Here is a 14991-nt window from a genome sequence, read left to right on the forward strand (position 1 = left end):
AATAAGTCCTTTTTCTAATATTTACAACGATATTTATAAAGATAAGAAGACGCTTTTACTGGAACAAGTACTCATTGTTTCTAATAATGAGCGCAAAGTCCTGAATTTCGTCGACTAGTATCATCAATTTTGCATTATTTCGACTTTTCTTGTAAGAGCGCTCTTCAGGCGCTACCCTTTTTGTCTTCCGATATGAGTCCTAATAGTATGTATAATTCATTCTTTCACACTTTTATGGATCATTATAATGCGATATTCACCTCAAAATCGGTCGTAGTTAGTGGTGCATCAGTTTTTAGTGAGTGGGCTACTGCGGACTTACATCAAAGAAGACGTGAACTGTATGCCTTATATGAGGAACGGCGGTTTAATCAGAGTGATGAATTTAAAGAACATGTGAAGGAGTATTCGAAGAAGTTTAAAGTAGATTGTCATATAGCTAAGCGAAATTATCTAAGTCAGAAAATAAAAAGTAGTTCCGACATTGTTAAAGCAACCTGGAAAGTTATAAATGTGGAGACTGGTCGCTCGAAACATACAATTAAAGAACTTAAACTAAACATTGATAACAAAATTATAGATTCCAATTTAGAAGTAGCTACAGAATTTGAAAAAATTTTCACCGAGGTACCAGTATCCACAACTAAGGATTTAAATTCATCAACCTCATCTGCTGTTACATTATTAAAACATAACGCTCCAGAGTGTTGTGGAGACCTTCATTTTGAACATGTTTGTACCTCAGATGTAATAAAGGCGTTTAAATCAATTAATGTCAAAAAAACTAATGACCTCTGGGGAGTCTCTGTCCATGCTGTCAAATCCTTAGTAGAAATTGTAGCGCCTGACTTGGTAGTTATATTTAACAACAGTGTTGATTGCGGCGAGTTTCCTGATCTAATGAAACATAGTAAAGTAATTCCTTTATTTAAATCTGGTAGCAGCTCTGACCCCACTAACTTTAGACCGATATCTGTGCTACCAACATTTAGCAAGATTTTTGAAAAATTAGTTCTTTCTCAATTAATACGACATTTTAACGTTAATAATTTGATGCATAATAAGCAGTTTGGTTTTACACGGGGTCGCTCAACAACCGATGCTGGTGTTGAGCTAATTAAGCATATTTTCGATGCCTGGGAGAAGTCACGAGATGCTTTAGGTGTCTTCTGTGATTTATCTAAGGCCTTCGACTGTGTTTGTCATGAAACATTAATCAGGAAACTTCATTATTACGGAGTTAGAGGATCGGCACTGAATTTACTTAAGTCCTACTTAAATGGTAGAATACAAAGGGTCGATGGGAGTGGACAGCGATCACCTGGGTCATTGGTCTCTATGGGTGTACCACAGGGGTCAATATTGGGGCCTTTCCTGTTCCTTATCTACATAAATGACTTGCCATTCCTTGTTAAGACCCACCATGATATAGTATTGTTTGCAGACGACACCTCACTTATTTTCAAAGTCAAACGTCAGCAACAAGCTTACAATGATGTAAACAATGCTATTTCAAAAGTAGTAAATTGGTTCAATGTTAATAATTTACTGTTAAATGAGAAAAAGACCAAATGTATTAAGTTTGTCACTAGTAGTAACGTAAGGCATGTACAAACAAGTGTCATTGTGAAGGATGAGGAATTGGAATTAGTTGATAGTACAGTTTTTCTTGGAATAACTTTAGATTCTAAACTCCAGTGGGGTCCCCATATTGCTACTCTTTCGAATAGACTGAGCTCTGCAGCTTTTGCAGTGAGCAAAATCCGTCAGTTAACTGATGTGAAAACAGCTCGATTAGTATATTTTAGTTACTTCCATAGCATTATGGCATATGGTATTTTACTGTGGGGCGGTGCTTCAGAGATAAATACCATTTTTGTTCTGCAGAAGAGGGCTATTCGAGCAATATACAAAATGAACCATAGAGACTCACTTAGAGATAAATTTAAGGAAATTGACATAATGACAGTGCACTGTCAATACATTTATGAGAATATTCTGTATGTACATAAAAATATTGTAAATTTTAGGAAAAATTGTGAAATTCATAATATTAATACTAGAAATAAACATAAGCTCGCAGTGCCCTTCACTCGGCTCCATAAAATTAAAAAATCATTCATGGGTAATTGTGTAAGATTTTATAATAAACTTCCAAACCATATTACTGAATTATCTATTAATAAATTTAAGAATTATGTAAAGCGTAAACTTATTTCTAAAGCTTATTATACCACACAAGACTACATGAATGATATTACAACGTGGGATTAATTGTTATTCGAAATGATTATTTATTTATTAGGTATATTTGATTATTGATGAGGAAATGGATATTCCGATGTAATACTATCTACTTCTTTTGTTACTTATGCTTTTTTTTGACATTTAGATTTTATTCTAGAAATTCTAGACTAGTATTTTTTTATACAATCTTTTTAATGTTTGACGATCCTTTTGTGAAATTTTTAGTGTTAAATTTGATATGTATAATAATCCAATTTTATTATGGCATAATACTAACATCAATAAATTGCTCTGATAATTAGATTAAGATTAATTACGATTCATAAGAGCTTGTTGCTAGGCCTACATGAATAAAGTAAATTTTGTTTGTTTGTTTGTTTGTTGTTAGACAAAGAATTGCGTACCTTATTAACGAAAATACCTATCTCCTTTAGGTCAGGCCCGAGCCGAGGCAGCGTTTTCAAAATCTGAACTTCGCCGAAGACAATCATTTCGGGACAAGCAAATGTACGTTCGAGTGCTGCCATTATATCTTCGGAAGCTACCGCGGTATTGAGTAAAGAGGCGACGGCCTCCCGGGCGGGCCCGCGGAGTCCGTTATGTAGACGCGCCGTATTTTCTGCGGGGGAATAAGAAGTTTTAGTATTATCAAATAAGTATTTAAATTGAAGCCATTGTGACGAGTTGCCATAGAAAGTTGGAAGCTCAATTTTAGCTTTTCTTGGCACGTCTCGTGCGGCGAGCGCTTTATTAGCTGCGGCAGCCGTATCGGCAATAGCTTGTAAAAGCGTGGCAGAGCCGGTTATAGGCTCGGTTTGATCTTGACGGCGGCACTCTTGGTTTACATGCAAATCATTATTAAAATCAATTGCTGTATTATCGTGGCCGTTTTGACGTTTGATGTTTTCACGCACTAAAGGTGAATTAATACGGTTATTTACTACAGTACACTCTACAGAAGTTTCTGGACGTAGATTTATAGTGGGATCGGCAGTCATGGTAGTAACTACCGCTATATGGGGCGGAATAATTACACCCACTTCGGCCCGATAAATACCAAGATCGGTCGAAGACAAGAGAAACGTTATGTGGCCCTGTACACCTGCATGACATCCAGAGCCGTTCACCTGGAGCTTGTACATTCCCTTTCTGCTGACTCCGCAATAATGAGCCTGCGACGGTTTATTGCTAGGAGAGGCGCTCCCAATACTGTATATTCTGACAACGGTACATGTTTTGTTGGTGCAGACCGAATTTTACGAGAATTTCATCAGAACGAGGTCTACGATTTTGCTGCCAATAGAGGAATAAAATGGAGCTTCATTCCTGCCGCTGCTCCTTTTTTCGGCGGATGCTGGGAGAGACTGATTCGCACCGTCAAAGTCGCGCTGAATGCCACATTACGTGAAAGAGAACCTAATCCCGAAGTCCTAGTAACTCTCCTTCTAGAAGCGGAGGCAATAGTAAACTCTCGACCTCTGACCCATGTCCCTGTTGGCCCTGAAGACCAGGAAACCCTAACGCCCTTCCACTTTTTAATTGGCTCATCCTCTAACCAGGTTCTGCCCGCAACCCTTGACGACCGAGACCTCTTAAGACGTGCTGACTGGAGGAAGGCATTGAGACTGCGACTGCTTGGTTTTTGTAGATCGCAAGATCATGAAGACGGAAGAAGGACCAGATGAAGAGGAGGGAATTTCGATAGCTAGCTAGTGGAAAATAATCAATAACCAGTGGCCTATTTTATAAAGCTACAAGTTACAATTTACAAGCGGAAGTCTCTTTCTAACCTTATGTGTTAGAACGAGACTTCCGCTTGTAAATTGTAACTTGTAGCTTTATAAAATAGGCCACAGGCAGTCGACTAGTTGCGATGGATTTATTTAGCGAACTGACATACAAAAATATAAACAGTCAAACATACATCAGAATTTAAATATGGAATTAAAAAAGAACTTGAGACTAAACATAGACAATAGTGTAAAAGTATCAAAAACTATTTACATATACACCCTTAACACTATGGTTATCGCTCCCGCCGTCGCAAGTCGCTCGATGTCGTGGCAGAGCCGTTAAGGTGTGTAACCCACTGAAATATTATATAGGTCTATGGTGTAACCGAATGACAAACCGAACGCGAGTGTAAAGTAGCTAACACACTATCGCACCGCACCAAGGTCATTGTGGGACGCACCCATAAGTAAGAGGGAGACAGCGATATCTCTTTCTCCTTAAGTGCTAGTATAACTGGATTAGGCTTGAGGGTGGGGGGAAATGACCGAACCGGATAGTCTTATGTAAAATATGTATGATAGTCTTTATCTTTCAGTAGGAGTAGCAGCGAAAGCGCTATTATTGTTTGTCCTTGTCACAGTCTCACATTTTTATTATCACCCACCATAAATTTAGTACCGATTATGGTGGGCAACAAATAAACTCGACCAATCATAGTGTCCACATATAGTTCGTTTTTTTTAGCATTAGAAATAAGGTAAACAATCTTGATGTGTCTTTCAATAGAAAAACACATTTTAAAAATAAGTTACGGCAAATATGTAAAAATTATGAATCTAATACGATCATTTATATTCTTCTGCTTTCATAAGTAATAGTCTTCGAGCAACACGGAAGGGAGGCGGCATTCGCACTATTTTCCCCTCTGCCGAGGTACAAGATTAGCGCGTCAATCTAATCTAGCGCGGGTAATAAAACTAGTTGCACTTGGATTTTTCACTAGACCGAGTCCAGACGCGCGCGTGAACACTGCTGCACAAAAATGCCTGTTTGCTCGGTTTTTTGTTATAAAAAGAGGTTGGGGACATCAAATTTACAAAAAGAAAGTGTTACATTTTACATGTAATATTTTTTTTACATATCATACGTTTAATTACATTCAAACACAATTATTATATTTTAGTCTCATGTAATTGTTGGATTTATCGATTTTGCTCGCTCAGTACAAATTGCGGATCGGTCGAGCGACAAATCCGACTTCTCATCTCTCAGAATACAATAACATACTTCAACGAAAATGTGTTAGTGTGCGTGTTGTGACACTTGTCACTCGTCCGTACACAAAAAGAGATCGAGGTTTGCAAGATTTGTCTTTGACGTGTGTCATTTTCTATGTATTTGTGTCGTTATTACCACAGTACAAGAACAGTAGTGAATCTTCATAGAAATGTGGCGCTGCCGGCTTGAATGTGTGCGTGCGCGCCGGGCGCCGTGTATGCACGCGCTGCCACGCACACATTAGCATAATATACGGGGGAATACGGTGGCGGCAGTGTGGGCCGTACCGCGACTGTGATCGCGCGCATTCGAGTACGCTGCACGCCCGCTCGCATTTGCCTGCTCTTACCGGCCTTAATTTTTTTAATCATGACTTCGAACAGAGGAAAAAAATATTGTAGTGTCTTTGGGTGTCACAATAACGACTCCTCAAACCCGGACTTGTCATTCTTCACAATACATTAATTACAGGAATTATGGTACAGATCGAAATTACTCATAGTCCCACCCGATGACTTCGTCGTGAATATAGGAAGGATGGAGAAGGTGTTTCGCAAAGCGTTTGAAAAGGACCAAATCAACATTAAAATCGGCACGTCAATTTAGGAACAATTAAAAGACATAGAATTTACGATGCCCTGCCCATGCTTCCCTAAAACCTTTTTACTAATGTTATACGTAAGGATGAGAATTTACTTTACTTTAACCGCTAACAGTAAAGCGTTCCGAACATGCAGAAACCGGAGTAACTTTTTTTCTGTATTGAATTTATAATCTTTTTTATAAATGCCATTTCCTAATGTAAATATTTAAAGAGCGTTTTATTTATACGTCATTTATGAATTGTTAGAACATTTCATTATATTATATAAATAGAAACCTAGTGTTACTCATAATACGCAAATAATATTTAACTAAAAATAAAAGTGACAACCCTAAGCGCCAACGCAAGAGTAGGTAAATAACTTGCCGAGCGGCCTTAGATTCACTACTTTTAATTGTTCCTAAATTGACGTGCCGATTTTAATGTTGATTTGGTCCTTTTCAAACGCTTTGCGAAACACCTTCTCCATCCTTCCTATATTCACGACGAAGTCATCGGGTGGGACTATGAGTAATTTCGATCTGTACCATAATTCCTGTAATTAATGTATTGTGAAGAATGACAAGTCCGGGTTTGAGGAGTCGTTATTGTGACACCCAAAGACACTACAATATTTTTTTCCTCTGTTCGAAGTCATGATTAAAAAAATTAAGGCCGGTAAGAGCAGGCAAATGCGAGCGGGCGTGCAGCGTACTCGAATGCGCGCGATCACAGTCGCGGTACGGCCCACACTGCCGCCACCGTATTCCCCCGTATATTATGCTAATGTGTGCGTGGCAGCGCGTGCGTACACGGCGCCCGGCGCGCACGCACACATTCAAGTCGGCAGCGCCACATTTCTATGAAGATTCACTACTGTTCTTGTACTGTGCTTCTACACTCCATATGTAAGGCCAAGCGCGCACCACGACTTTTTGTCGCGCGATAATTTAGTCGCAGAAATGTAACGTATGTGTTTATATGGCAGTGCGCGCATATGCGACAAAAAAATCGCAGCGATTTTAAAATTGTGATTTGTCACATTTTTCCGCGACTGCTCGCGACGCGATTGTCGCAAAGTGAATTGCGGCATACGGAGTTGTATGGCCCCGCGCGCACTGCGATAATAAAATCGCACCCGGACCTCAGTCGGCATATCGCTCTCCAAGCGTCAACATGTCGGAACCTGCTGCTGAAGACGCTAGATGTTGACCATTTAATTATGAAAATAGAAGGAGATCACCTTTGTGGTATAAATACTCAAAGTCATACAGCGATCACATATTAAAGACAACGTTTCATGACAAACGACTGGTACGAAATCCATGTTGAGAATGAACAAACCGCGACTTGTTCATCGCAGTGCGCGCAGTGAATTTTCTGCGATATATTACAGCGCGATTCTAAAATCGTGTCGCAAAAACTAAAATCGTGGTGCGCGCTTAGGCTAATGCATGGGTACACCATCTATTAGCCGGTTTAGACTCTCGTCTCGCGGCTCGGCTCGCGGCGCGTCTCGTGGCTCGCCTCGAGCGCATGAGCCCGTCGAGCTAATTCGAGGCTCGTCTCATGGCTCGTAAGCTCGTCGAGCTAATATATTTTAAACACTAACGGCATGGCATAAGGTTTATAATCGAATGACAAGCCGAACGCGAGTGTGAACGCAAGCGCGCGTCCCGCGCGAGCCCCTTTGGCTCATGCCCAAAAAACCGCTCCTCCACGCTTAGAGGATATAACCAACGGAGACGCCATGTCTAAAATTTTCGGTACAAAATAGTCTGCCGTTTTTTGAGGGGGAGGGGCACATCAAATGTATAGGTACGTCATGTCAGATAAACGTCAGTCCATACATATGGTTGACCATTGGCCGCCTATTTTCGACACCTGTTAATGGCGGCTCCATTGTTAATTACTCCGAGCCTCCACGCGAGCCAGGCGAGCGCGAGCCGAGCCACGAGACGAGCCGCGAGCCCACCGCTTACACTCGCGTCTCGTGGCTCGTCTCGTGGCTCGCGCGAGAGTCTAAACCGGCTATATGTGTCAACTGTCAAGTGATTGTGATATTGACATATTATTTTGATAACTTGGATTACGCGGATCAGAAAGGTGTATAATTCCAGAAAACGGAGTTTCTTTATATCAAAGTGAGTGAATGCTAATACATATTATCAGGTATTACTAGATTTACAATGAATCCAACTTATATTTTGATATTCGTTTGTACATTGATAGTAGAAATAGGTACGATCATTTTGAATAAGCCTAACCCTCTAATCTCCCTGGAAGCCGGTGGTAAAAACTCTACAGGTAAATTTTAGTTACACTACGATATTTTTATTGCACGGAATAATTGGTGGTGGTTAAGTTGATCTATAATTTCAGGTTCGCAAATCCCCGAAAATATTTTGTGCAGAGGCTGTGGAAGTCAAACGTCTTCGGCTAATTTCATAATATCCAAATTAAGCCCGTCCTCACACTATGCATTCCATGACACGTTGTTCAATAGAGAAATGGTTCTTGTACAAGTAGTATCACACGATATCATTTTTCAATTCCCTGTGATAACTACCACTCAATCTACATGTCAAGGTTATGGGGAGGTATGTAAGGCGGGTATCACGCAATCTTATCTTAAATTATTTAATGAAACATTAGTCTCTTTGACACAAAAAACAAAACAACTTTAATTGGATTCAAAATACTTAATAGGAGATCGGTAAATTTGTGTATTCCTAACCTTTTAATTATATTATAAAAGGTCCCTATATTTTGCATATTACAGTGGCAGGTTGATAATTCATGGTTCCCTGGATATCGCTGGAAGCTCTGCATTTGCCCTGATTGTGGAGAATTTGTAGGCTGGATATTGGAGTCTATTAATCCTGGAAGCCCTGAATCGCCAGATGAAGTTTTCTGTTTAGTTCTGACATCAGTGATTGGAGAATCTTGTAACTATAATTTGTATTGCGGAGGTTTTTGTGGGAACTTGTGTTGTTTCTTCGGAATGGAAGGATAATGGTTAGCTATTTGTGGATTGTGACTGCAGTATAATTATTTTTGCTTATCAGATATATAACCAGGAAAACATGTTGATGTTTGCTTTTTGTGTTGTTTTTTTACTAAATTTCTTGGGCCCATTTTGCAGTTGTATGTCCATTTGATCATGTTTCATTCATGGATACATCAGACGGGTAGGTTTACTACATGTTATGAGAATGTAGATGACAGATATGTTGTTTTATGTCCTTTTGATCTCATTTGATTTGATTCATGTATATGTCAGGCTGGTAATTTTACCATGAACTATGAAAATGTATGGAACAAATTGTGTAGTGTTCAGGTACTTTTGATCACATTTGATTTGTGGATTTATCAGACCACTAATGCAGGGTACCACTGCAGATTTTCATAACATTGTCAAACTAAATTGACCTTTTGGCCGCCGGACCTAGTCTGCAAAAACGCTCAATCACACGCTAGAGCAAATTTTAAGTAAACCACTAATAAAATGCTTAGGGATTGCAAATAGTGATGTCGATATTTACAATTTATCGTGAAAATCTTTTCAATTTAGCTTTGTTCTTATCCAGCTTTAATTTCTTTCCAAATTGCCAAAATTAAACATATGTTTCACACCCGAAAATGTTTAAAATATAGGGATTTATAATCAAAAACAACCACTAAACAATGTCGATTCAAGACGTAATATCGCCGCACTAGGCTGTACGAAAAGGGTTTTATACAAGACAACGGTGCGCATGGACTTGCCCGCAGTGCAGACCGACAAAGACTGTTTCCGCGCGGATTAAGTAATAATAGTCTCTAGGTCAACGGCGTAAGTGCTTGTCGGTACGTAAACTTTATTAGCGTGTCGATAACGTCAATATACTGGAACTGTTTTGGTGAAAATTACATGTGGGTTGTTGAATTTTCTATGAGTGAAGAAATTATTCTGGATTTAGAATCATTCATTATAATTTCAGTTTGATATACCTACATTAATCTACTAAACTTTTATAAAAAATTACGACGACTTGTTATAAAAAAAATAACACATTGATTTCAATATTAGATAGGTACTTACTTATTACAAAAAAACTAAAGTCTGATAAATAGGTATGTCCATCTGGTAAGCGTCAGGACCCCTGGACCACTTGAGATATTTGATGTTTAGATAATATCAAAATACACTACCTTTTTGCTACTATTTGGTACCTAACTTCAAATAATTAGTACCTCGATTGACAGCGAAAACCCGAAGAACTAAAGTGGCCATACATTCTGACGTCAGGATGTCTGGACCATTTTTTTTTCATGGTTTGAGACAACACAACTACATGACATGCTAGTAAATATTTACTACCTTTTTAGTACCTCAACATATATTTTTTTCCATCCTTTTTGGTATTCCAGAAAAAAAGTATGTTCAAAAAAGAAATTTTATATTAGGTTTTTTTTGCTATGTATAGCTTTTGTTTTTGGGGTAAGTATACATAATATATTTATGATTGTGGCTATAAAATCATACACTTAAATAAAAAGAATCATTTTATTAACTAGAATTGAAAGTAAGTACCATCGCCCACACTGTTAACTGTACATCGGTGGACCTTATGTCTTTGTAATAAGGTTCAACAATATACAGTTAAGAGTGTTGTTGTTTGTACATGATTTAATAATAAAAACCACATTTCTTGGCGTGATTTTAACGCGGTTTACATACTTATACTTGTCACTTGATATTTATAAGATTAATAGTCCTTTTATTTGTAGGTTTTTTTATTTTTTTCGGTAGTTTTAGTTTAGTGTTTTTAGTTATTAGTTTAATTAATTTTTGTTCGTCATTATTATTTAGTTTATATTTATATCTAAGTATAGTCCGTGGCGTTCACGACAAAAAAGTGCTATTTACGGCAATTGATGATGATGGAATTTCCTTTTGCAGAGTTGCTCCTTTTGACTAACAGATTGATTTAGGAAGGGGAGCCAACCAAATTTTTCATGCAAAATTTTGACTTAAGGGGGTGCCCCCCGAAATTTGTAAAAAAATAAGTTTTGCTATGTGCTCAAGTTTCGTATCATTTTCGGGTAAATCAAGGATGCTAAATTCATTTCTGATATTTAATTTATACGGTTTCATAAAAATAATAAAAATAAAAACTTGCCATTTTATTTTTTTCCGAATAAATGCCTAATTTTTTCTAATTTTTATATATACACATAAAATAAAAATTGCATGAAAAAGCTCTACTATTTCTCGTTATAAAAAGTATACACATGGCATATTTATTTATAAAAATGTAGAGAAAAAAAAATGAAATGCAGACTTACTTTGGACTACCAGCTCACTGAATAGTATACAAAGATGAGTTACAGCTATAAGAATTACGGCGTTTGATGATGATGAGATACCCTTTAGCATAGTGAGTCCTTAGAACCCTTCGATCATTTTAGAAACGGGAGCCACCTTGATTTTTGGTGCGGTGTGGTTGATTTGTCCCATACAATCATAAATTTATGAAAGCATCTGTTTAGGTTTCTGCATTAAGTTTGAAGTCATTATCGAGTTAATCAAAAGAAAAAAAAGGGAAATAGACTAATAATTACATTATTTCGTATTTTAAAGATTTTACTATCTATATATTTGTAAACACTCTTTAACATTGCTTATGCTCGTCATTGCCAAATATTTATTTTTTTTGTTCACATTAATGTAACATAAATATGCCATATGTATACTTTTTATAACGAGGAATAGTAATTCCTCGTTATAAAAAAATAGCCTTACTGGGCTTTTTCATGAAATTTTTATTTTTGTGTGCATATAAAAATATTCTTATTTTACAGGCTTTTATTCGAAAAAAATAAAAATACTTACCAAATTTTTATATGTATTTTTTTTTAATTATTTATACAGGATATAGCCACTGGAGAAACCCTGAAATCCCACGTAGGGTTACTTCTAAGAAATGCTCTAACGGTAATATTTTTTAAATTAGATCAAAAGATAAAAAGATAAATTATCAAACAAAAGTTATTTCCAATAATCGACAACAAAAAGAAACATACATCCTTGGCAGTGCTTTTGACAATTTTTTTGAAAATGTGCGGCAATGGGCAATGGTCGGCATGACATTTGTCAAAAGTCAGAATCTTATTAATGTCATAAATAAAAAAGATAATCAAAATGGTCGAAGAAGGTTTCATACTATTTATTACCTCAGGATCTACTAACACATACAGGTTGCTCCAAAGTAAAAAAAAACATAATTTGTTAATTTCTTCGTAACCGCTACACCGATTATTATGATACTTTGTATACCTACTGGTTCTAAATACCCTAATACATATGTACATTTCGGCGTTGTCCAATGGCTAGGGACACCCTGTATGAAACCGTATAAATTAAATATCAGAAACGAATTTAGCATCCTTGTGTTACACGAAAATGACACCAAACTTGACCACATAGCAAAACTTTTTTTTTTATTAATTTTGGGGGGCACCCCCCTTTAAGTCAAAATTTTGCATCAAAAATTCGATTGGCTCCCCTTCCCAAATCAGTCTGTGAGTCAAAAGGAGCAACTCTGCAAAAGGAAATTCCATCATCATCATTTGCCGTATAATTAAGTGAACACCAGGGACTATAACATTATGAGTATTATAAGATTTCTTTTTTTAAGTGTATCTTTTTTCTGGGTCGCCAAAAAAATAAAAATAAAATATATGTTGAGGTACTAAAAAGGTAGTAAATATTTACTACCATGTCATGTAGTTGTGTTGTCACAAACCATGTAAAAAAAATGGTCCAGACATCCTGACGTCAGAATGTATGGCCACTTTAGTTCTTCGGGTTTTCGCTGTCAATCGAGGTACTAATTATTTGAAGTTAGGTACCAAATAGTAGCAAAAAGGTAGTGTATTTTGATATTATCTAAACATCAAATATCTCAAGTGGTCCAGGGGTCCTGACGCTTACGTCCATCTGTACCACTCTTGTGCGAAGCGGTCGCTGCGGTTTATCCCTTCCCACTACGCTATCATCTCAAAATAAAATCAATTATTTATTTTATTTTTTATTTATCTTATCTGCAATGAGTCAACAATACTGAAATAAAAACATATTCATAGTCAGAAATATGTTTTTATTTAAGTATTTGAACACTTGTTAATCGCCAATTGAGAATACGTTTGTGCCATGCGCCACTTACATTGGTTTGCAGGAGAGCGAAAAGCCAAAAAAAATATTTTTCGAAAACTTTTACATTTAGGAAATATTGAACTTATTTATCATTTACGCACATATGTTTACTATTTATAGTACCATACAAATATTGTGAATATAGTGGTAATCATAAAATAAAAGCATTTGTAATATTGCCATATCCGTTTTTTTAGGGTTCCGTACCCAAAGGGTAAAAACGGGACCCTATTACTATGACTCCGCTGTCCGCCCGTCCGTCTGTCACCAGGCTGTATCTCATGAACCGTGATAGCTAGGCCGTTGAAATTTTCACAGATGATGTATTTCTGTTGCCGCTATAACAACAAATACTAAAAAGTACGGAACCCTCGGTGGGCGAGTCCGACTCGCACTTGTCCGGTTTTTGATGAGTAAATGTTAAACGTACAATGTATGATATGACACAAACGTTTTGGATATTTCACACTTTTGTGATAATTTTCTGTTATAAGAGTGTAATTATCCTATAACAAAATGCGGATATGGCACGTCATTTTTCAAAAATAGTTTTTTTTTTCAAAAACCGATTACTGACAATTATAGCTAATTTATTATTATTTATTTATTTTAGGAATCATTAAAAACAGTTTTGCTAAAAATGGATATGGCACAAACGTATTCTCAACCGACGATATCGAGTTAACATTCCCATCCCTAGCTGTCTTGTATACAAGACAACGGCGACGAGGAACATGAAAAACGTTGAAATTTGGAACAATTTTTTTTAATAGCCTTATTATAAAAGAATGGATTTATACAGTTGTTTAAAAAGCAAATAAATGAAAACACGAAGACCTAAAATATGAACAAAAGTGTCAAAGAAATTGCAATTGTTATTATTTTCACATTAACTGAGTGGTTGAATTTGTGTCTTGTATACAAGACGACGGCCCCAGCGTATCGTTCTGTCGTTGTCTTGTATACTGGACAACGGCGGTCAATGGGTTAAACATTCTACTGTCTAACAGACTTAACCGTTCAAACTCTATTAAGCGTTAAAGGCATTGTGTGTTGTCAGTGATAATAAAATATTTTGGAGCTCAAACAATGTGAGAGCGCCCATGGTTTGAGTCAGATTGGGTGCCTTTCAACCGAGTTAAACAGTCTACTTAGCATTTCAAATACAATCGCTTTTTCTTATTTGAGCGATATTTCGAAACGAAAGATCAAAGTGTTCCACGGTTACAGCCCTAAACATAAGCTGTATACTCGTATCAGAGGCAACAAACAACCTTTAGTGTCAATATAACAAACCTAATTCATTTTTTTACAGTTAGAGATTCATTGGTCAAGTTACCAGCTGACTTCTAAGGACCATGGCTACCTCGGAGCATTTATCTGATCAAGACAAACAATTTTTAGCCAGTTGCGAGGAAGAACTAAAAGATAGATATACAGAAAATGATGAAGCATTTATGAAAGTTTTTAAAGCGGAGCCGAGTCCACCGCCTATTATAGAATCATGGTGGGTGCCGAATAACGGCGGGCGGCGGAACGACCGGCGCTTCAACCGCCGCAGCCAGCCGTACTCGCGCGACGGCCGCGACGGGCGGGACGGGCGCGACCACGGCCGCGGCCGGTACGACCACTCCCGCTCCTACGACGACAGGAGCTACGGCCACCACAGCAATCGCCCACGCCATTACTAGCTCACTTTTGTTTAATCATTCATAAATGTTCATCCATATATTATGTATTACTGAATAAAAATAATAAATAAATATTGTGGGACAATTTTATTATAGACAAATCGACCTTGCCCCACAGTAAGCTCAATATCAATAAGGCTTGTGCTGTTGGTTGTAGACGACGATATATACTTATATATAAATTTTACGTAAATCAGGAACAATGTGTCATGAACACACAAATAAATGCCCTTACCAGGATTTGAATCTGGGACCTT

The 14991-nt window shown here is 37.3% G+C and overlaps 1 long non-coding RNA gene across 3 annotated transcripts; it reads left to right on the top strand.

Annotated features, from left to right (window-relative positions):
• The first annotated feature begins 7893 nt into the window (after positions 1–7893).
• Positions 7894–14808, top strand: LOC134804939 (uncharacterized). 3 transcript variants are annotated; one of them, XR_010146197.1, is made up of 3 exons: positions 7925–7986; positions 8225–8442; positions 14359–14808. It is a non-coding gene; the product is annotated as an uncharacterized LOC134804939 (long non-coding RNA). The 3 variants fall into 3 exon arrangements; XR_010146198.1 differs by lacking the exon at positions 8225–8442 and having other exon boundaries at positions 7894–7986; XR_010146199.1 differs by lacking the exons at positions 7925–7986; positions 8225–8442 and adding an exon at positions 8055–8149.
• The last annotated feature ends 183 nt before the right edge of the window (positions 14809–14991 follow it).

The sequence above is a fragment of the Cydia splendana genome, chromosome Z (assembly GCF_910591565.1).
Source record: "Cydia splendana chromosome Z, ilCydSple1.2, whole genome shotgun sequence".
In the NCBI taxonomy this organism is placed as follows: domain Eukaryota; kingdom Metazoa; phylum Arthropoda; class Insecta; order Lepidoptera; family Tortricidae; genus Cydia; species Cydia splendana.